Source organism: Dromiciops gliroides, chromosome 4 (genome assembly GCF_019393635.1).
Source record: "Dromiciops gliroides isolate mDroGli1 chromosome 4, mDroGli1.pri, whole genome shotgun sequence".
NCBI lineage: Eukaryota > Metazoa > Chordata > Mammalia > Microbiotheria > Microbiotheriidae > Dromiciops > Dromiciops gliroides.
Genome location: NC_057864.1, coordinates 354,683,952 through 354,707,226, shown reverse-complemented (window position 1 = coordinate 354,707,226; position 23,275 = coordinate 354,683,952).

The following is a 23,275-nucleotide window of genomic DNA, read 5'->3' as shown; positions in this document are numbered from 1 at the left end:
TGAGGTAATATCAATATTAAACATTTATGCGCCAAGTGGTATAGCATACAATTCTTAGAGGAGAAGTTAAATGAGTTACAAGAGGAAATAGGCAGTAATACTATACTAGTGGGGAATCTGAATCTTCCCCTCTCAGAATTAGATAAATCTAGATGCAAAATAAATAAGAAAGAAGTGAAAGAGGTGAATAGAATATGAGAAAAGTTAGACATGATAGATGTCTGGAGAAAATTGAATGGGGATAGAAAGGAATATACCTTTTTCTCAGCTGTACATGGCACATTTTCAAAAATTGCACATGTATCAGGGCACAAAAACATCATAGTCAAATGGAGAAAGGCAGAAATAGTAAATGCATCCTTCTCAGATCATGATGCAATAAAAATTACATGTAATAAAGAGCCATGGAAAGGGAGACTGAAAATCAATTGGAAACTAAATTATTTCATTCTAAAGAATGAGTGGGTCAAACAACAAATCATAAAAACAATCAATAACTTTATCCAAGAGAATGACAAAGCAGTGCTTAGGGGAAATATTATAGCTCTAACTGCTTACATGAATAAAAAAGAGAAAGAAGAGATCAAGGATTTGGGCACACGACTTAAAAAGCTAGAAAAAGAACAAATTAGAAATCCCTGATTAAATACTAAGTTAGAAATCCTGAAAATTAAAGGAGAAATTAATAAAAATGAAAGCAAGAAAACTATAGAATTAATCAATAAAACTAAGAGCTGGTTTATGAAAAAAAAACAATGAAATAGATAAACCACTGGTTAATTTGATTTAAAAAAAGAAATAAGAAAACGAAATTACGAGTACAAAAAATAAAAGGGGTCAGACTTCCAGGGTGGAGCCAAGATGGTGGAGGAAAGGCAGTGAGCTCCCAAACTCATGACATGATTGCTCCAAAAAACATCCAAATAATGCCATAAGAAAATGCCAGAGCAGCAAAACTCACAGAAGAATGTGCTGAAATCCTCTTCTAACTAAGAACGGCTTGGAAGGTCAGAAGGAGGGAGATGCTGTGCTGATACAGGAGTTGAGCCCAACCCCACAGTCACTCTGACACAGATCCAGTCCCAGGAAGGCCTCACCAGAGAAGCAGACGCCCAGAGCCTCTGAATCAGCTGAAGAACCAGTGTTGTCTGGAACTAAGCTCACAGTCTGGTGAGTGGGCTGAGACCTGGGCAGGGGAGAGACTACAGGGGGTCTATGCTGGTGCTAAGGCAGAACTTGGATTTTACACCCCTGCTGAGAACCAGGAGGTAGGCTTGATTAGCAGTGGCCCAGGTTGGGGAGGGTCACAGGCTCGTTAGAGCTAACAACCACAACACACAAGGCTGGTTGATTAGCAAGTTGGTCTGGGGTCATCTAGGACCAGGAAACAGGCCGGGCAGGGAAGAACCTGATTCTCCTTAAATCATACCACCTGGGACTTGTTAAGCTTGGGATACTGCAGCCTGGAAACAGTGCCCCCAACTTTAAGGAGCTAAAAGTCAAGTAAAAGAAAGGCAAGATGAGCTGACAGAGAAAGGTGAGGACCATAGAAAGTTTCTTCAGTAACAAGGAAGATCAAGGGGCACCCTCAGAGGAAGATATCAACATCAGGGCCCCTATATCTAAAGCTTCCAAGAATAATACGAATTGGTCTCAGGCCATAGAGGTGCTCAAAAAGGACTTTGAAGATAAAGTTAGAGAGGTAGAGGAAAAAATGGAAAGAGAAATGAGGATGATGCAGGAAAGACATGAAAAAAAAGTCTACAGCTTGAAAAGTAAAATGGAAAAGGAGGTACAAAAGCTCTCTGATGAAAATAATTGCTTAAGAGTTAGGATTGAACAAATGGAAGCTAGTGACTTTGTGAGAAACCAAGACACAATGAAGCAAATCCAAATGAATAAAAAAAATAGAGGGCAATGTGAAATATCTTCTAGTAAAAACTGCTGACCTGGAAAATAGGTCCAGGAGAGATCATTTGAAAATTATTGGTCTACCTGAAAACCATGATCAAGGAAAGAGTTTAGACATCATCTTCCAAGATATTCTCAGGGAAAATTGCCCTGAAATTCTAGAAGAAGAAGCTAAAATAGAAATTGAAAGAATCCACCGATCACCTCCAGAAAGAGATCCCAAAAAGAAAACTCCTTGGAATATTATAGCCAAATTCCAGAGCTTCCAGGTCAAGGAGAAAATATAGCAAGCTGTCCAAAAGAAAAAATTCAAGTACTGTGGAGCCCCAATCAGAATAGCACAAGTTCTAGCAGCTTCTACATTAGAGGACCAGAGGGCATGGAATATGATATTCCAAAGGGCAAAGGAAATGGGATTACAACCAAGAATCACCTACCCAGAAAAACTGAGCATTATCTTTCAGTGGAAAAAATGGGACTTTAATGAAAAAGAAGACTTTTAGATATTTGTGATGAAAAGACCTGAACTGAATGGCAAATTTGACTTTCAAATACAAGGCCCTAGAGAACCATAAAAAAAATTGGAGTTGGGTGACATACCTGGAGTCGTACAGTGGGCAGCTGTCTTGTGTCTGAGGCCAGGTTTTGGCTGAGATCCCCCTGGGCCCAGGGGTGATGATTTGTCCACTGTGTCACTTAGCTAGATGATAACATCTTTAGGGTTAAATTGAGGGGTGAAGGGAATTCACTGGGGGAGGGGGAAGGGCAGAAGTGAAATCCTACATGAAAGTAACAGGAAAAGGCTTATAGAGTGGGGGAAGAGATGGGAGAGGAGCAGGGCAGGAAATGAATTTTACACTCATTAGAAAAGGCTCAAAGACCTTAAACTCATCAGAGCTGCCTCTAGGAGGGACTAACAGACACACCTTAACATTTAAACTGGGTGGAGTAACCTATTTAATCTAGGCAGTAAATGAGCCTAACACTCATCAAAATTGGCTCAAAGACCTCAATCTCATTAGAATTGGCCCAAGGAGGGAATAATGTCCACACTCAATTGGGTGGAGTAATCTCTCTAGCCCTGCAGGAAAGGGGAGGGGAAGGGGGATAAAGAGAGAGGGGCAAAAGAAGGAAGGGCAGAGTGAGGGAGGGGACAGACAGAAGCAAATCCCTTTTCAAGAGTGATAGGATGAAAGAAGATGGATAATAGAATAAATATCACGGGAAAGGGAATAGGATGGGAGAGAAACAGTTAACAATAGTAATCATGAAAAAGAGAAAAGGGGGGAAAATTGTACAAAAAATATTTATAGCAACTCTTGGTTGAGGCTAAGAATTGAGAATCAAGGGAATTGAGGAATGATGGAAAAAGCTGTGTTATATGATTATAGTGAAATGGTCTTGTGCTACAGGAAATGACAAACAGGATGATCCCCGAAAAACCTTGAAAGACTAATGAACATCGATGTATAGTGAAGCAGAGCTGAGAGGACATTGTGTGTAGTGACAGCAGTATTGTTCAATGAGCAATTGTGAATGACTTAACTACTCTCAGCAGTGCAATGATCCAAGACAATCCCAAGGAACTAATGAGGAAGCTTACTATGCACCCCTATAGAAAACTGATAAAAAGAACACTTGTGGATTGTACATATATAACCTCATTACGATCTTGTGGAGGGGGAAGGAAAGGGAGGGAGGGGAGAAAATTTGGAACTCTAAATCTTATGAAAAGAATGTTGAAAAACTACTCTTACATGTAAATGGAAAATAAAATAAATGTTTGGTTGCTAAAAAATAAATAAATAAAATAAAAGGGGTATCCAACCAATGAAGTGGAAATTAAAGCAATAATTAGGAACTATTTTGCCCAACTGCATGACAATAAATGTAACAATCTAAATGAAATGGATAAATATTTACAAAATACAAACTGCCCAGGTTAACTGAAGAGGAAATAAAAATCCTTAAATAAGCCCATATTAGAAAAGAAATTGAACAAGCCATTAATGAACTCCCCTAAGAAAAAATCCCCAGGGCCAGATGGGTTTCAGGTGAATTTTACCAAACATTAAAGAACAATTAATTCCAATATTATACAAATTATCTTGGGAAAATAGCTGAGAAGGAGTTCTACCAAATTCGTTTTATGATACAAATATGGTGGTGATACTGTAACGATTGGAATGATGCCACCTGCTGGAGATTTACTGTAGAAGAGTTCCGCCATGAAAGGGAAGGTCTTTGAGGTAAGACCAGGAGTCTTTTCTTTGGCGTCAGGAAGTGATGCGGACTAGTGGGAGGAAGAAGGAAGAGACTGGCGCTCAGTCTCACGGTCTTTCCTTGGGACTCTGGTGGAGAGCGGCGCTAGAAATGTGCTCTCCCTTTAATGGATAGGAATCTAGGCCTTTCTCTCTCTCTTTACCAAATTCTTATTCTCCTTAATAAACGCTTAAAAGTCTAACTCTTGCTAAAGCTTATAATTTATTGGCAACCACTCATTAGATATTTTAGACAGACTAGCTAGAATTTAGCCTTAACAGATGGCTGACCACGAAGAGGAAAGCTGAACCTCACTTCTGATCTTTCGGTTGGATAAGAAATTTCCACTACCCTAACCCTTTAAATCTGAAGTACTGCTGAATTGCCTGGTGTTTTCCCTTTAAATTTTCTCAAATGGACCTTTTAAACTCCCTAATTACCCTATTTTTGAGTTTAATCTGTTTAACCAGACAAATGGGAGATAAGATCATGTTAATGCTTTGTTTTTGTGGATTTTCTATTTTTCTTTTTATTTTTGTTAGAAGAGCCAGCAATGTACTCACACAAGGAAATATCTCCCCCTCTCCCAACCATGCTTTTTCAGAGAAACCTGAAGAGATTCCTGCAGCTTTTCCCAGTTCTAACACTAATTGTTGCTCTAATTTTGCATGCCTGGAGGCAATGACCCACCCTCTAGAAGCTTTTAATCCCCTAGCACCTAGAGGCAAAGTGGGAGAAGAGGAATCCAGGCCTGAGTTCAAAATCAAGTCTGATTCAAATTGTGCTGGTCCCTCCTCTCCTCTCCAGACCCCACCCTCTACTCCTCCCATGGCCAAGCCCATTGCTTCCCCTGCCTGGGAAGTCCAGAGATCTAATGCGCTTGCGCAACTTTCTCTAACTACATTTGCAGCTTCAGGCTCAGTCCTTCCCCAGCCTGGCTGTGCTTCTGAGACAACCTTAGAAAACCCTTTAAATTCCAGATATGCTTGTTTTGTTCATAATTTTGCTAACCTGCTTTTGTCTTTAATTAGTAATCTTATAAAGCATTTGTATGTTGAAAAGACTGACAGACAATATAGAGGGGTTAAAGAAGAAAAACTTAAGCGGAATAAGAATGACAACCATCAACATAGTCCAAGACTCCGCTTCTTTTGCCATGGAAGGGTATATATTTTACAGAAATGTAGAAGTAAGCAGCAAGGTATTTATATGAGTATTGGGGATTTTAGATATCGGAATCAAAAGTGTTCTGAATTCACTCAGAGTAATAGTATCAGTTCAGAGGTTACATAGGATTTCTATGCTATTATATCTACATTTTGAAATTAATGGTATGGGTTTATTTTCATAGAGATTTTCATGCTTTTGAGATTGTGTCTTATACTTAGTTTTTAAAACAAGGAGTATATTTGTAAAAGCTTTTTATAGTCATGTGATCACGTTTATATTTTATAATACTCTTATTAATATTAAGTTCATATTCAGTTAGATTTCCCTAGTTTGAATTTCATTGTCTTTTATTATTCCACGTGTATTTTCTTCTATTCATTCATCTATCTAATTTTGAAACATGGTTTTTATTTCATAATACAATGTTAATTCTAGGAGTATTGTGCTCCCATATTCTGAGTTGTTTGTTTTTCCTATTTTTTTTTCTCTCAACTGATTATTTGATCAAACTCTTTAAAGAATTTCCCTGGCAAATTGGTTGCCATGGCAAGTATAAATTGATTCTAGAAGTATTATTTTTGATAGCATATTCCAAAAAAAAAAAGAGGGGAATATTTGTAAAAGTTTTCTTTGAGATTCTGTTGTGCTTTAACTTGTATTTAAATATGTTCTGATTTTTCAAAAAAGTAATTGTGATACTAAGTAAAGAAAAATACTAAGTAAAAAAAAGGGGCATTATTTGAAATTGTTGCATAATTATATATTGTGTTCTGAGTCAAGATGTATTCACATTTTTTGCAATCATTTATTATCCTCAATTTTTAAATCCATATGAGACTTGGATTATGGGAACTTATCATTTAAGACATTAATTGCCTTTATTCTGAGTTATCAGATGCCAGTTGGCCAAGATGCCATTCAATCACAAGAGGAATACATGCAAGAGCAGACACTGAACTGTCACATGAGGGAAGACATGCATGAAGTCAAGGTATGGCCGAGGGAACAGCTTTTGACAAATGTTGAGGTTGGATTCTCTTGGTTTAATATTTTATTTTCTTTTTTCCACACAATACTGTACAGATGGCTGGAAGTTTTGATCCCACCCATCTCACTTCTACACCTGGCTTCTATGCTCCCTCCTATATGCCTGATGCCATGGACATCTCAATCCCATGCATCTGATTAAGTCTGATTCACTTTCCTCCAGTATGTTCAGTGGCATGGACATATATTCCATCCACCTATTTTAAGGCTGGCATACTGTATGGGCAGTACATACTGCTCAAGTGTGGGAGTGCTCATATTCCATCATTTCTCTGTTCTTTTATGGTAACACCCATAATTATCTCAGGTGTCATGATAAATACACTGTTGAATTTGGCCTTGACATCTGTTACCAATTATATTAGATTTAAAAATTTCTCATAATGGCATGAGGATAATTAGGCAGATGATGCAAAAAGTGATGAAACAAAGATAAAAATTATTTTTAAAAATTAATACCACAGCAATTGTCTTCTCAATTACCCTCCATAAGCGGGGACTATAGTAATATTATAATTTTAAAGAATGTTTCCATTTTTGTTTTATTATGTTTCATGTGTAACACCTAAGATTCTAAATTCGCTTAGACATGTTTTTGAGAACTTCCATTGTTTGATTTGATTATTGACAAAGCTATTTTAAAGTTATGTTAAGCTCAATTTTGTAGGAAATTATCCTGGCTGATTACCAGCATCCACACATTAGATATTTTAGCCCTTAACAATACCAAAACTAGGCAAAGCAAAAACAGAGAAAGAAAATTATAGACCAATTTCCCTAAATGAATAGATGCTAAAATCTTAAATAAGATACTAGCAAGGAGATTACAGCAAGTGATCACCAGGATAATACACTATGACCAGGTGGGATTTATACCAGGAATGCAGGGCTGGTTCAACATTAGGAAAACTATTAACATAATCAACCACATCAATAAGAAAACTAACCAAAATCATATGATTATCTCAATAGATGCAGAGAGAGCTTTTGACAAAATACCACACCTATTACTAATAAAGACACTAGAGAGCTTAGGAATAGGTGGAGCTTTCCTTAAAATAATAAGTAGTATCTACCCAAAACCATCAGCAAGCATTATATGTAAAGGGGATAAGTTAGAGGTCTTCCCAATAAGATGAGGGGTGAAACAGGGATGTCCATTATCACCCCTATTATTTAATATTGTACTAGAAATGTTAGCTTTAGCAATCAGAGAAGAAAAAGGAATTAGAATGGGCAAGGAAGAAAGAAAACTCACTCTTTGCAGATGATATGATGGTATACTTAGAGAATCCTAGAGAATCAACTCAAAAATTACTTGAAACAATTAACAACTTTAGCAAAGTAGCAGGATATAAAATAAATCCACATAAATCATCAGCATTTCTATACATGACCAACAAAGTCCAGCAGCAAGAGATAGAAAGAGAAATTCCATTTAAAGTAATGGTAGATAATATAAAATACTTGGAAGTCTACTTGCCAAGACAAACCCAGAAACTCTATGAACACAACTAGCAAACACTCTTCACACAAATCAAATCAGATCTAAATAATTGGAAAGATATCAATTGCTCATGGATAGATCGAACTAATATAATAAAAATGACAATCCTACCTAAATTAATTTACTTATTCAGTGCTATACCAATCAGACTACCTAAAAATTATTTTATAGAGCTAGAAAAAGTAATAACAAAATTCATCTGGAAAAACAAAAAGTGAAGAATATCAAGGGAAATAATGAAAATAATGAAAAAAAAATTCACAGGAAGGTGGGTTAGCTGTACCAAATCCGGAGCTCTACTATAAAGTGGCAGCCATCAAAACTGGTACTGGCTAAGAAATAGAGTGGAGGACCAATGGAATAGGCTAGGCACAGGAGACACAGTAGTAAATGACATAAATAATGTAGTAGTAGGCCTCCACCAGTCACAGAAGACCATGGATCAGTGCCTTGAAAAACTACAGGCCACAGTGTGGCTGTGCAGTCCGATATGGGAGCCGCAGCTCCTGAGTGACTTATAACCGGTAACTGCTGCATCCCGTGTTGTGTCTACCCCATGAGGAGTAGCTGCAGTGTCCTCTCCAGGGTGCTGGCCTGAGCAGATCAATATGGAAAACAAACTGTTGCCCATGCAGCAGGTTTTCCAAAGGAGAGGAAGAGCCAATACAGTTTGGCACCAGTGCCGTCACAGGAGTTGTCAGAGGGATGTGATGTCCAACATCCAACTGCCCTAAGGGACTCAGACTCCTGATTTTTCCGTCAGGGTTAACTCCCGAAGCCTTTCTCATATATAGGTATAGCCACAAGGCAGCGGAGGTTTAAAATCAGGGTTTTCTTCCCCTAGGCGGGTTGCCTGCTATTTGATAAACCCAAAGACCCCAGCTTCTGGGATAGGAATTCAGTATTTGACAAAAACTGTTGGGAAAACTGGAAGATAGTATGGCAGAAATTAAGCATAGACCAACATCTGACACCTTATACTAAAATAAGGTCAAAATAGGTACATGGTTTAGACATAAGAGGTGATACCATAGGTAAATTAGGAGAAGAAGGAATAGTCTACCTTCCAGACCTTTGGAAAGAACAGTTTATGACTAAACAAGAGATAGAGAATTTTATAAAATGCAAAATGGATGATTTTGATTACATTAAATTAAAATGGTTGTGTACAAACAGAAGCAATGCATCCAAAATTAGAAGGGATGCAGACATCTGGGAAACAATTTTTATGGCTAGTACTTCTGATAAAGTTATTATTATTATTATTATTATTATTATTATTATTATTATTATTATTATTATTATTATTATTATTATTATTATTATTATTATGGGCAGGGCAATGAGGGTTAAGTGATTTGCCCAGGGTCACAAAGCTAGTAAGTGTCGTGTCTGAGGCTGGATTTGAACTCAGTTACTCCTGAATCCAGGGCTGGTGCTTTATCCACTGGGCCACCTAGCTGCCCCCATAAAGGCCTCATTTCTAAAATATATAGGGAACTAAATCAAATTTATAAGAATCCAAGTCATTCCCTAATTGAGAAATGGTCTGATGAAGAAATCAAAGCTATCTATTGCCATATGAAAAAATGCTCTAAATCACTATTGTTTAGAGAGATACAAATTAAAACAACTCTGAGGTACCACCTGACACCTATCAGATTGGCTAATATGACAAAAAAAGGAAAATAATAAATGTTGGAGAAGCTGTGGAAAAATTGGAACACGAATGCATTGTCAGTGGAGCTGTGAACTGATCCAACCATTCTGGAGAGCAATTTGGAATTATGCCCAAAGAGCTATAAAGCTCTGCATACTGTTTGACCCAACAATACCACTTTGGGGTCTTTTTTCCCAAAGAGAACATGGAAAAGGGAAAGGGACTCACATGTGCAAAAATATTTATAGCTCTTCTTTTTGTGGTGGCAAGGAATTGAAAATTGAGGGGATGTCCATTAATTGGGGAATGGCTGAACAAGTTATGGTATGTGAATATAATGGAATTCTATTGCGCTGTAAGAAATGATGAGCCAGAGGAATTCAGAGAAACCTGGAAGGACTTGCATGAACTGATAATGAGTGAGATGAGCAGAACCAGAAGAACATTATACACAGTATCATCAATATTATGTGTTGATCAACTGTGATAGACTAGATTTTTCTCACCAGTCCAATGATACAAGAAAGTTCCAAAGGACTCATGAATGATAGTGCTTTCCAAATCCAGAAAAAAAAAAAAAGGAACTGTGGAATATGGATACTGATTAGACCATACTATTTCTTTTGTTTTTGTTGCTGTGGTTTCTGTTTGAGGTTTTCCTTTTTGCTCTGATTCTTCTCTTATAACATGACTAATACAGAAATATGTTTAATGTTATTATGTATATATAACCTATATTAGATTACCTGCTGTCTAGGGAAGGGTGGGAGGGAGGGAAAGGAGGGAGAAAAATTTGAAATTGGAAATATTATATAAACAAATGTTGAAAACTATTTCTACATGTAACTGGAAAACAATAAAATATTTTTATTTTTTAAAAATCCTTTCTAGAACTTTTCCAAGAATCTAAGTCAGGCAATAGTCAGGGCCTATGTTTTGCAGATTCTGTTCTCTTATACTTTTGCTATTCTGTTTTCAATCAGGATGACATTTGCCCTTCAGGAGTTTTGTGGTACCTCTCATTTTCCAAGACCTCTCAAATGTTACTAACAGTGGCTCAGGAATCACATTTTCCATTTTTTTTTCAAGATGCAAGGAATTCATCTGAATCATTCAATTAATCAAGGTCAGCCAGCTGATCTCTCTATCTCCTTAGTTATCTTGAGAATCAACTCCCTGTTAGTTATTTCTATTCTATCATTTCCGGTATAATCACTATTGTCCTTTTCAGAGAAAATTAGTTGTCTGTATTCATATAACTAGTAAGTATTGGAGGCATGATTTGAACCTAGATCCCCCCAATACAAGGCCCACATTCTATGCACTTTAATGTGTTTCACAATCTGACTAAAAATAAACAAGACTAAAATGTCACCATCTTTACTGACCACATCATTTCTTCCACATAACCATTTATCCAGAGTGATGTCATAAACCCTTAGAAATCATCTCATTAGTACCTCTAATTGGGTAGTTCCTGAGACCAGAAAAGCTACTATAAACATTGGTATCAGTTATGTCTACAGTTACAGTTTACTTCATTCATCTATATCTTGATGTTTATTTAACAAAAATAAGTCAGTGAATTATAAACTTTGAAATGAGACTAAAATAAGGGCAGGGACATATATTTCATAAGAGACATTTAAGAGACAATTTCTCACTCAATATGAAATGCCATGCCATAAAATGACAAAGGTTTAATAGAATTAGTGTCCTGTAGATGTTTCTTCTTCACTCCTCTTGTGTTACATGAACATAAACATAAATTCTGGAGATAATAATGGAGCAGTTTGGAGAAATAAGATAATGGGTTTGGATCATGTCTCTAGATCTGTTAGTATTATATTGTCTAAATACACACCCAGGAGAAGAGTTGCAACATAGAGTACATAAAACATTTATTGTATATTTACTTTATGGGTGGTCACCTAGCAACATCAAATGTTATTTGATCAGCAGCCCAAATTTCAAGAGAGATCCAAAATAAAAGTATATTAGTTATCTCTTATTAGTCTTCCTCACTTGTCTCTTGCCTTTTCTCTCTCTACCTCAATTCCAAGACTCATGAGTTTGTGTGCAGTGAGATGTCAACAATTCATTTCTGTCTCTAAAGCTAATGAAAGAAGGAACATCATTGCTCATTATTCTTATAATCCCTAGGGATCAGAATGATGCCTTGCCACATTCAGATCTCTTGATGCTAGGACATGCATGGAACATCAGCATGCCAGAAGTAAAAAAACAGGCAAAACATCTTTTCCTCTCTCTTGTAATCCCTAATGTTCCTAGTCTGTTTTCATCCCCCATTAAATTGCTTTTAAAATAGTAAAACAGATTTTTTTGGGGAGAGAGAAGTTTCCAAAAACATAACTGAAGAGCAAGATCAACTGAAGACTCTTTTAAGAGAAAAAATCTTGGGAACCTGGTGTTACATGCTTTCTGCTACAATTAACTCATGCACTTTATCAAGTTCATTTTACTTGTTGCTGGAAAGGTCCAAAATTTATACTCAATTTATGAAAGAAAACCAAATTTCTAAAAAAAAAAAAAAAAAAGAAGAAGAAGAAGAAGCACCCAAGATTTCCTTGATGAGTGAGATGAACTCAGTTTTATATAATCGCTTAGATTATATGCTTTAGAGGCAGCAGGGTGTTGTGAACCAGGGTGCTGTGATGCTGACCTAGAGCAGCTTGAATTAATTCCTTTCATCTTTCTCCCCTCAAGTGATCTGAAACCCAGCTGTAAACCCTTTGTGCAAGGAGGATATATGTCCTTCTCTATGGAGGCTTCTGAAATCTCAAGGAGCCATGTTTGCTGCTTTTACTTTTTCTGAGAGGGGACTGGCACTAAATAGAAAATAATTATCTTTCTGAACCCCAGTCTCTGAGTACTGCATTGAACTGGATGGAGTGCCCCTCTCCTGACAACTGGGAGAGTCAGTGGAATGCCAGCCTTTCTCCACCATGCCACAGCACAGTTCTCACCATTAAAGTTTACTATCCCTAAGTCTCTTTCTTCTGATTGGTTGGTTCCTCTCAGCACCTCCATTTTAAGGTAACTGCCTAGAGCAGCCTCTTCTTCATTGCTCTCTTGATTCTATTTCTGAGTTTCTGGATAGTTTCTACTATGCTCCCTCAGGATATCTTCTTCTCCCCCTCTACATGGTTTTCAACTTCCTTTTATGTGCTGTATTCTCTCCTTAGAGAGAAAATTCCAGAGGACAAGTGCTATGTTTCTTTCTGCTTCTACTTGTATTCCTAGCACTCAGCACAATGCCCAGCACCAAGTAAATGCTTAATAAATGCTTGGTGAGGCCATCAGGACAGAGACAAGAATGTGGAGGAAAGACATTAAACGCATAGAGCTCCTGACACAATTACTCCCAAAACAGCAATAAACCAAGCCCTGGAGTGGCAAAACCCACGAAATATAGGCTGAGATTATTTTCCAGGTTAAAGGGGGTCTTACTGGGCTGTGAGCAGAGTCTAACCCCAAGATCATGCTGACACAAATCATAGACACACTGCACAAGAACTTACCCCCTAGCCTCCAAATCAGCTGCAGCACCAACTTCTTCCTGGACTAAGCTTACAGTGGGGTGAGAGGGCTGAATGGCTGTTGGGGACAGGGGGAGGAGCAAATGGGGAAGGAATAAAGGGGTGTCTACAGGACCTAAGGAGGAATTCAGCTATCCCATCCCAGCAGGGAACCAAGAAGAAATCCTAAGCAGCAGAAGGACCTAGGTGGGGGAGGGATGCAGGCTTGTTAAAGCTAAGATCCACAGCACACATAGTTCTACAGGCTGGATAATTAGCAAGTTGGCTTGAGGTTATTTTTTTTATCTTCTTTTACCATATTCCTCCTTGAAAGTGTTTTACTTCTGACTGCCCCCTTCCCTGCTCTGCCCTTCCTTCTTTCACCCTTCCCTCCTTATCCTCTTCCCCTCCTACTTTCCTGTTGGGTTAGATAGATTATTCCTCCCAATTGGGTGTGAATGTTATTCCCTCCTTGAGCTCACTCTGAAGAAATTAAGGTCTTTGAGCTAATTCTGTGTTGTAAATTTTTCTTCCTCCCTCCCTCCTCAACCCTCCCTATGAAATTAAGCAATTCAATATGTCATACTTGTGCAGTTATGCAGAACATCTTCACCTTCCACAAAAGTGTTTTGCTTTTTACTGCTCCCTCTCCCAATCTGTCCTTCCCTCCTTCCCCTCTTCTCCCTCCCCCCTTATCTCCTTCCCCACCCTCTTTCCCTAAGGGCAAAAATATATTACTGTACTCACTTGAGCATGTTTGTTATTCCCTCTTTGAGCCAATTTTGATGATAGTAAGGTTCACTCACTCCCCCACTCCTTCCTCCTCTTCCCTTCCCCTCCATAAACCTTTTTCTTCTTTGCCTCCATTCAGGAAAACAAATTGCCAGTAGGGGGGTGTGGGAATGTTCTGGTCCTCAGTTAGCAAGCCAGGAGCAATCTGAGATGCCCTTAAGGCAGTTCATCAGATAGTACAGTAGGAGCAAAATAGTGAGGAGGGTAATGGCACACCTCCTTCCCATTTTGAGGTAGGCATGGGGCCTAGGCAGAGTGAGCAGGTGTCTGGGAAAGCTGTTTCAGGCCAGCCCATACTGCCCTTTGTTTGTTGTTGGCATTTTGATAATGTCCCCTTAATTTGACTGCAAGAATGAGGGGATGAGAATGGTTGTGTTATGAAGCTGATATTTCTGGGCCTGAGGAGAACCTAGGGGAGAAAGAATAGATTGTTGTAGGTCAAGGTGATATGACAAAGAATGGTAACTTGAGTTAATAACCCTCTATTTCCCACCAACAATCCATTCCCCACCCAACACATTGCCTCAAGAAGCACTGTAAGACAAAATGCTATGAAACCCAGCTGAGGTAGCTGCAGTTTACTTTGTCTCTGAATGGTTTGACCTAAAACCCAGATTTTCCTTTGGGGAAAATAGAATAGGAGACCACTCTTTGTATTAAACAAAAAGATTGCTAAAAGCCTTCTGGAGTCTCCTTGTGGGTTCCTTTTATGTGGGGGTAAATAAACACATTATGAGCAAAGAAAATTTTTATTTGAACTCTCGCACTCTAAGTAGACCATTGCACTGCATGTGTAACCTGTCCTAAGACATAGGGCATGGTTGCCTTAGAGCTATCCTTAAGACTTGGAAGACCTGGCTTCAAGTCCTGTCTCAGACACAAACTGGCCTGGGACTCTAGACAAGTCTCCTAATTTCTCAGAGTTCCCAAATAACTCTCTGGCATTAAGTTGCAGAATAGGTTTTGATCTGAATTGGTAGAGAGAGTTTCCCCACCAGGATTTCCCTATATCAAACAATAGTAACAAAATATATGTTTTAGATTAGGCAAAAGGAAAGTCTGTTGAGTCAAGAAAGCTTATGTGAAAGGTTTCAAAATGTCTATTCTTAAAACTCTGGGCACTGCATTTCCAGAAAAATCATTACAGTACTAGACATACTCCCATTTATTCTTCTTTTGAGTGATGGATGCTAAGGCTGTCAGATCCAACACCACGACTTATAGGCAAAGCCAGGTAATCAGCAAGAAAATCGGATCTGAGGGCTTTTTCTACTGCTATTCTCCTAGTATCATGACCTTCACACATGGAGGGAGATCTTCCAGGTGTGTGTGTGTGTGTGTGTGTGTGTGTGTGTGTGTGTGTGGGCATGGGGTGGGGGGGCAATTACAAATATTTTCCTTGGTTGAAAGCCAGGCCTTTGCGATTTCCACAAACTAATTTGTTGATGACATTCAGGCACACAATGACTGGTAACTTTCCCTTCTACTCCCCTCCACACTTGAAGTAATAATATTTACAACTATTGCAGATACTGTTCTTTATTGTTTTGGGTTTAATGATATTAAATTCGATATGCAAAGTACTCTATAAACCTTGAAGTACATTATATATGTTATTTATTACTATTGTCACTTATAGCATTAATAAGGGGGATATCATCACTGGCAAAAACAATAATCCTCCAGAGAACTATTTCATCATGGTATGAGTTGATTGTACAATACACAAGTTCTGGTAGGTTCTACTAAGTTAAAATTACTTTAATAATGATAACAACTGGCTTATAGCTCTTGAAGGTTTACAAATCAATCTACTTCCATAATCTCATTTGACTCTTAAAACAACTCTATTCATAAAAATGTATCTAGAAACTGTCTGAGGTAAAATTTAAACCTACCTCTTCCTAACTATAAACACATAATATTTATTGTCTGGGTACTAGCCTAGATAATAGTAGAAAGACTCATCATAAAGATGGCCACCCAAGTTATAAATTTTATTAGCTATGGCAACTCCTGAAATCACCTATTAAAGTTTAGACACAATATGATCTGTGACAATAGAAAGAATACCTGCACCAATAACATAATGGAACATTCAAAGTAAGGTAATAAAAATAGGTTTTAAAGCACTTTCACACACACATATATTCATATACACATACATATATGTATGTATGTATGTATATATAAATATAAAAATATATATATACATAAAATTTTGTTTAGTGCTAACTAGTATTCTATAAGGTAGAGAAAATTATCCCAATTTTATACTTTAAGAACTGGAATTCTAAAAAGTTAAGTAAGTTCTGCAAGATCACAGAGTTAATTAAGTTATAGAGCCAGAACTCACTCTCAGGCCATTGGCCTCCCAGCCCAGGCTTTTCCCCTTTGCAAGCTACTTATCCAATAGTAGAAGCCCTCTAATGTTGAACCATAACCAAGTATTTTTCTTATCTAGACTAAACACCATTTCTACGCTAGAAAAATGGAGCTTGTTGCATTTCAGTAAGGGTTAGGATCATCCATTTTGAACTAATATTGGAGGTTAGCTAATCCAACTCCACTTTACAAATAAGGAAACAAAAGTCCAGTGAGGTCAAACAACTTGTCCAAGATCATACAGGTTATAATATCAGAGGTGAGATCTGAATCTTGGTCTTCCAACTCTAGGGCCTTTGCCCATTCCACTGTATCAAGTGTCTAAGACACATAGCTCCTAATTTTGCTGTCAGCAGTACCTTCTACATAATAGGCAATGTTTCTTGTGTGGATATCTATTCAAGTGCTGAAAGCAAGCAAATGTTTTCATCAAAAGAGAAATTCCCAGTAGGAACAAGGTAAGACTGATAGTTTATCAAAGGTTTCAGTCAAAAGCATGGTATATAAAAAAGTGTTCTGAATTTAGAGTTGGGAGTGGGGGTGGGGGTGGGGGCTGGGTTTGAATTCCGGCTTTGCCACTTACTACCTGTGTGACATAGGCCAAGTCACTTTGCCTTTTGGAGCCTCCATTTCTTCATCTGCAAAATGAGTAGGTTGAAATAAATCACTTCTATGGTCCCTTCCAGTTTCTAAATTTATAATGGTATGATCGTTATGGTTGACAGTGTCATCTTTTAGAAGGCTCAGGGGGGGAAAAAGCATCATGCACAATAAAATACACAAAGGTTTATGAATCAGGGTTTCATCTTCTTTATAGCAAATCATTAGATATTCAAGTAGGCAAAGATGTTTACAAATGTAGGAGGTGCATAAACAGGAAATAATTACTCACAACTCTTGTCAGGCAGATTTCTTATTGGTAATACCTAATAGCCTCACAAGTTTTAACATGGTGCACTGTGTTTTTTTCTTTCCCTACGTGATCTAAAGCACACTAAGAAAGCCCCAAACTGGTTCACAGTCAGATAAGACTAAAAAAGGACTAAACAACAATGACCTAGATCAGGAAAGAACCTTGGAGTCCAATCAACTTAATTAATATAAAAAGAAAAGGAAGTACCAATAAGCTGAAGTGACTTCCCCATATTCACACATGTAGTGAATGAATAGTAGATCTGGGATTTGAACCCAGTTCTTTCAGGTGCAAACTCTGTAGCTAATTGAGTATTTTTTCCATTGCATTAGTTTAGATTTTGCCCTATTTGAACAAAACCATAAAAAAAACCATCAAAATATATAAAAATCAAACCCCAAATGAAAGACATTAAAAATATTTTGTCTTGTTAATGTTTCTCCTTCAATGCATCTTAAAATAGTTCCAAAATTTTTTCTTAGTATAAGTTTATATTGTAGTTCATTCTCCTCCTCCCATTCATCACATTCATTTTATGTTTAATATACTTTGTTTCATAGTAGTGAATCTGTAACTATTGTTTGGGGACTGAAGAGTAACACAATAGCAGACAAGAGGACACATGTTTTGGAGTGGGTTTAACTTCCAATACCAATCTTAAATCTGCGATCAACCTTATTTTCTATTTCAGTGACCTTTTTCTTTTTTTCTTTCTTTTTTTTTTTTGTTCAGTGACCTTTTTCAAAAAAGATCATCTGATTGTGGGGGGAGAGAGGTCTGAGGAAGAGTGAAGAATCATTTGAAACCATGTTCTAATTCTTCCTTTACATGATAATCCTTTAAATATATTTAGGCTATATGTCTTCACTTCTCAACAGACTGGCTTCCCTTTTCTGGGTATAGACTTCAGCTTCTCTATGTCCTGTCTACCACATTGAACTTGTAACTAGACACGAGATTTGAAATATGGTCCAATCAGCCTTTGATCCCAAGTCAGTCTATCTTTCTGTTTCTGTGTGTGTGTGTGTGTTTGACTCTACCTCTCTCTGTGTCTCTCTGTCTCTGTATTTCTGTCTGTCTGTTTCTCTCTCTCCAATGACCTTGTCCACTGCATTCATATATTTCCAGGTATACTTACCAATCCTCCTCTAGACTTTCATTCTCTAAAATTGTCATAGTAATAACAAAACCATTTCGCTTTAGGGCTCCAGTAAATACTGAAAAGTATCCAGGTGGTGGTATTATAGCCTTTGGAGGGGGGCAAATCTCTCTTCAAGGTGGTGGAGATAAATATTTTCTAAAATTGTCATTCTATCTTAGTTTGGGGTTGGGTTATTTTTGTGTGTGTGTGTGAGGCAATTGGGGTTAAGTGACTTGCCCAGGGTCACACAGCCAGTAAGTGTCAAGTGTCTGAGGTCAGATTTGAACTCAGGCCCACCTGAATCCAGGGCTGATGCTTTATCCACTGTGCCACCTAGCTGCCCCTTTTACTAGGCTTTTAAAAAAATATATGAACATTTTAGCAAATTAAGAAGTGTTTTCCCTGATCAAGAAACATTTAAAAGCCTACTATATGCAAGGTTCTCAGACACAAAGACAAAAAAAGACTGAGAGGAATAGCTGAGTTGAGTTGATGTAATCAATCCTCAAAACAAGGCTGTAACCAGATGCCATGGGGGAGCTAGTTTGTAAAATGGATACAACTTAGAGTATGGAAGACCTGAGATCAAATCTTACCTGAGATATACCTCTGCCTTTGTGATCTTTAGGCAAGGCACTTACCTCAGTTTTATCATATGTATAATGAGAATAGCAATAGCAAATGCTTTACACAATCAAAGGAAATGACACATATGAAGTGCTTTGGAAGCCATGAATACTTTCTAGGTATTATTAGCATTATTTGGAGAAAAGAGAAAGAGTAGAAGTGTATCATTGATCTGAGCATGTGAAGAGAGGGTGTGACAAGAAGGCACCTGTGCAGGTTAGGAAAAAGTTTGGTTGGAAAGCACCTATGATCCTGCACTTCCTGTTTTCCACCCCACCACACCCTGTTGTCATCACTGTACTGATAGAAACCCCATCCTTACCTCTGAGCTTATGGTTTATGCTGAAGTTGTGGCTTATGAGCAGTCATGAAACTATGTAATAAGTGTAAACTAATCCCGTTTATCTAATTGTGCTTGTTTGCTTTATCCATCCCTCTTGGGTGGGAAGAAATTGCCATATGGCAGACACTAGCACACAACAGACCCAAACCCAGGCCTTCATATTTCAAGTCCATGATATGGAGGTGTCAGATTGCAATTAGGGAGACTTCTTATGCTCTTCACTTGTGATGTATCAGTAACAAAATCATTGAAAGCTGACAGATCCAGGGGCAGCTAGGTGGCTCAGTGGATAAAAATTGACCCTAGATTCAGGAGGACCTGAATTCAAATTAGACCTCAGACACTAGTCACTCACTAGGCATGTGAAAAAAAAGAAAAGAAAAAGAAAAGAAAGAAAGAAAGTTGACAGATCCAGATGGAATCCTTGGAAGGCTTACTTTTTCCCCCAATATATTTTTATGTGTTTTCTTATATATTTCCCAATTATATGTAAATTTTTTAACATTCTTTTGACTAAAAGACACTGCCATGTGGTAGCTAAAAAAACAAACAAAAACAAACAAACAATGTTACTGACCAGAGAACTCTCTGATGAGACTAGGTTGAAAAAAGACATGTCCAAAACATGGAAAGAGGGATGAATAATCAAGGATAAATATCTGTGGATCTGGTTTAGAGAACAAAGTAACAACAGTGGCTGAAAATAAAAATATAGCTGATGTTTCCTTGACTAATAGAGATAACTAATATGCCATAAATAGGGAAGAAGGTAAAAATTTTCATTTATTAATCAAGTTACTCAAAGGTCTCTTTATTCCCCCATTTTAATTCTCTATATTAGCAAAAGCATTTCTATAAGCATGTATTAAATACCTGTTATATTTAGGGAACTAACATTCCCAGGCCCTGGAGAAAACAATAATTTGAAGAGAAATAAAAATAATAATATATTTAGTCATGACAGCTACCATTTATATAGCACTTTAAGGTTTGGAAATCACTTTATATAGATCTCACTTCATATTGTGTGACCCTGGGCAAGTCACTTATTGTCCCGTCAAAAAAAAAAAAAGAAAAGAAAAAGAATAAATTCGAAATGATCAACAAAGGGAAGGTACTAGAATTAAGAAGGCTCTAAAAGGCTTCCTGGAGAAGGTAGGACTTTGGCTGAGATTTAAAGAAAGCCAGGGAAGCAAGCAGGTATAGATGAGGAGGGAGAGCATTCCAAGAATGGGAGGCAGCCAGTGGAATTTCTTAGACTTGGGAGTTGTTTGAAGAACAAGAAGAAAGCCTGTGACCCTGGATCACAGAGTGCATGGGTGTGGTTTGTAGAGATAGGGAGATGTAAAATGTGAGAAGACTAGAAATGAGGGGAATGTTATGAAACTTTATGAATTTTATGAAAGACTTTTATCACCAAATAAATGGTCTTATATTTTAACCAGAAGGTGACAGGGAGCCATTTGAGTAAGTTGAGAGGGGGTAACATGGTCAGATCTGCACTTTAGAAAGATAACTATGTCAGCTAAGTAGATGATGGAATAAATGTGGGAGAGATTTCTGGCAGAAAGATCAACCAGAAGGCTGGAACTAAATATGAGGTGAAGGGGGAAGGGGGTTGTGTCTTGACCAGGGTCACACAGTAAATATATGTCAGAGACAGAATTTTAACCCAAGTATTCAAGGTTAGCTCTTTATTCACTATATCTTACTGCCTCTCATTCACTTGGAAACTCTAAAAGTGGAACCCTACATATGTGTACATATTTTGTTTACCCCAGTAGAATTTCATTTACAAAACTTTGTTTCCCCAGGACCTACTATATTTAATGCCTGCCACATAGTAGGCAATCAGTAAATTCCTATTCATTGAAGCCTGAATATTGTTCTTTAAACAAGAGAATGACTCATTTTCTATTTTTTAGAGGCTTAGGTAGATGGTAGAAATCTCTTCTACCATTTTTCTTTTACAAAAATTCTGTTCAACCTCGGTTCTCCAGTAAGTATAAAATACAGAAATTAGGAGCCAATTGCCTTCCCCCTGCCTTGACTATGTCATTGACACTGGCTATACCATCTTTCTATTGCCAATCCAATCTAATATTTGAATTCCTAGGTACAACCAAAGAGCTTATTCCAAACCTATGAGCAACTTAGGTCAGCCACAGAATAGAACACAGAGGCTTTCTTATCAATTTCTTGTGTTTCACTGAAGTAAAACCAGGAGCAACTGGGGACTTGATGTTAGTTTAGTCATACCTGAGGAGTTTAGGAGCAAATTAAATGAAATCTGATGAATCCAAAACAAGCAGGCCTAACTTAATGACCTAATGTGCTTTGGAGTTGCTGTACTCTGACCCTTCATGGTACTTCATTCTGAATGGGACTTCATTCAGCCATTTCCTTAAAAAGAGGAAAAAATGAACTACTATTTTGTAAATGTTTAAAGACTAGCTTATCTCATAATGAGTTGACTTCATATGAACAAAAAGTATTACTATTAACAACTACATATTTAAATCAGTTCAGAGCAGACTACTGAAAATGAAAAGCCCTTTAAATTCACATCTGTATGTATTCCCCCAAGTAAAAATTATGAAAAGTATGCAACTTTTGCAGTGGCAAGCCATAATATAAAACTAAAGGATCCTTTTTAATTCCTATGAAGGGATTTGAAAGGCCTCATGAAAAGCCTATAATCTCAAGGAAAAAAAAAAAAGAAGCCTAACAAAATTTGTGATAGAGCTTTAGGCTTATTTCCTCATTAATACAATGATATTAAAAATCTTATTGTCCTAAATCTAAACATACCAAGAGAGATTTAGAATTCCACATGATCTGGATCACACACACACACACACACACACACACACACACACACACACACACAGAGAAACACACACATCCCATCAATGGTAATAAGTAAATCAGAGGAGTACCTAACATTTTGCTACTGAGGAAAATATTTCATAAACCTTTATTTTTAAAGGGATAGCTATTAACCCCTTCAAAACAATTACCAACCTCACAGGTTCCCTAAGACAATCTGTATAAAGTACAATTCATACCTCAAAGCAATATGTAAATGTCTACTGTTTCAGTTAAACAACGGATATATAATTTAGTCAGTTGTGTAGAAAGTCTCCACCATCATTAAGTAAATGAGTCTTAGAGAATTGATGGTTTTCCTTATGTTCTTTAAGGTTAGTGCTATTCCTCTGTGCTTATATCAAAGTTATCCTTTATATATCTTCTTTTTTCATAGTTGTCTCCATGTTTTCTGCCTCATTAGACTGTGAGCTCCTTGAGACAAGGGACTACTTTTTGTTGTTACTTTGTTTTGTCTCTCTTTGTATCTTCACCACTTAGGACAATTCCTGGCACATAGTTAAAAAATAAATGCTTTGAATTGACATAGACTTGCTTAGGGTCACAGAGCAAATGTTACAGGCATGGCAAAAACTCAAGTCTTCCTTCCTGACTCCAAGCCCAGGACTCAATTCACTAAACCATGATGCCTCTATTACTATTCAAAAAAGCAAAGTCAACCTTGATTCACTGAAAAGGTTTTCCAGATTGGTCAATATATATATATATATATATATATTTTTTTTTTTTTTAGAAGAATGCACCTTGTAAATGAAAATGAAAGCTGTGTGATTTTCATGACCAACTGAAATTCTAGAGAAGAGTTGGGGAAAAAATTACTTTCTTTTCCTTCATTGGAGAGTAAGGGATTATGGGTGTAAAATACTAGATAGATAGATAGATAGATAGATAGATAGATAGATAGATAGATAGATAGATAAATGTACTATTACTATAGTACTATATGTATATGCTACTTCTATAGTACAAGTATATATATGTATATATACTTGTATATATGTGTATGTGTATGTGTGTATCAGTTTCTTTTTGTGTGGATGTGTCTCAAATCATTGAAAAAATAAAGTGATTTAAAAGAAAAATGTATAC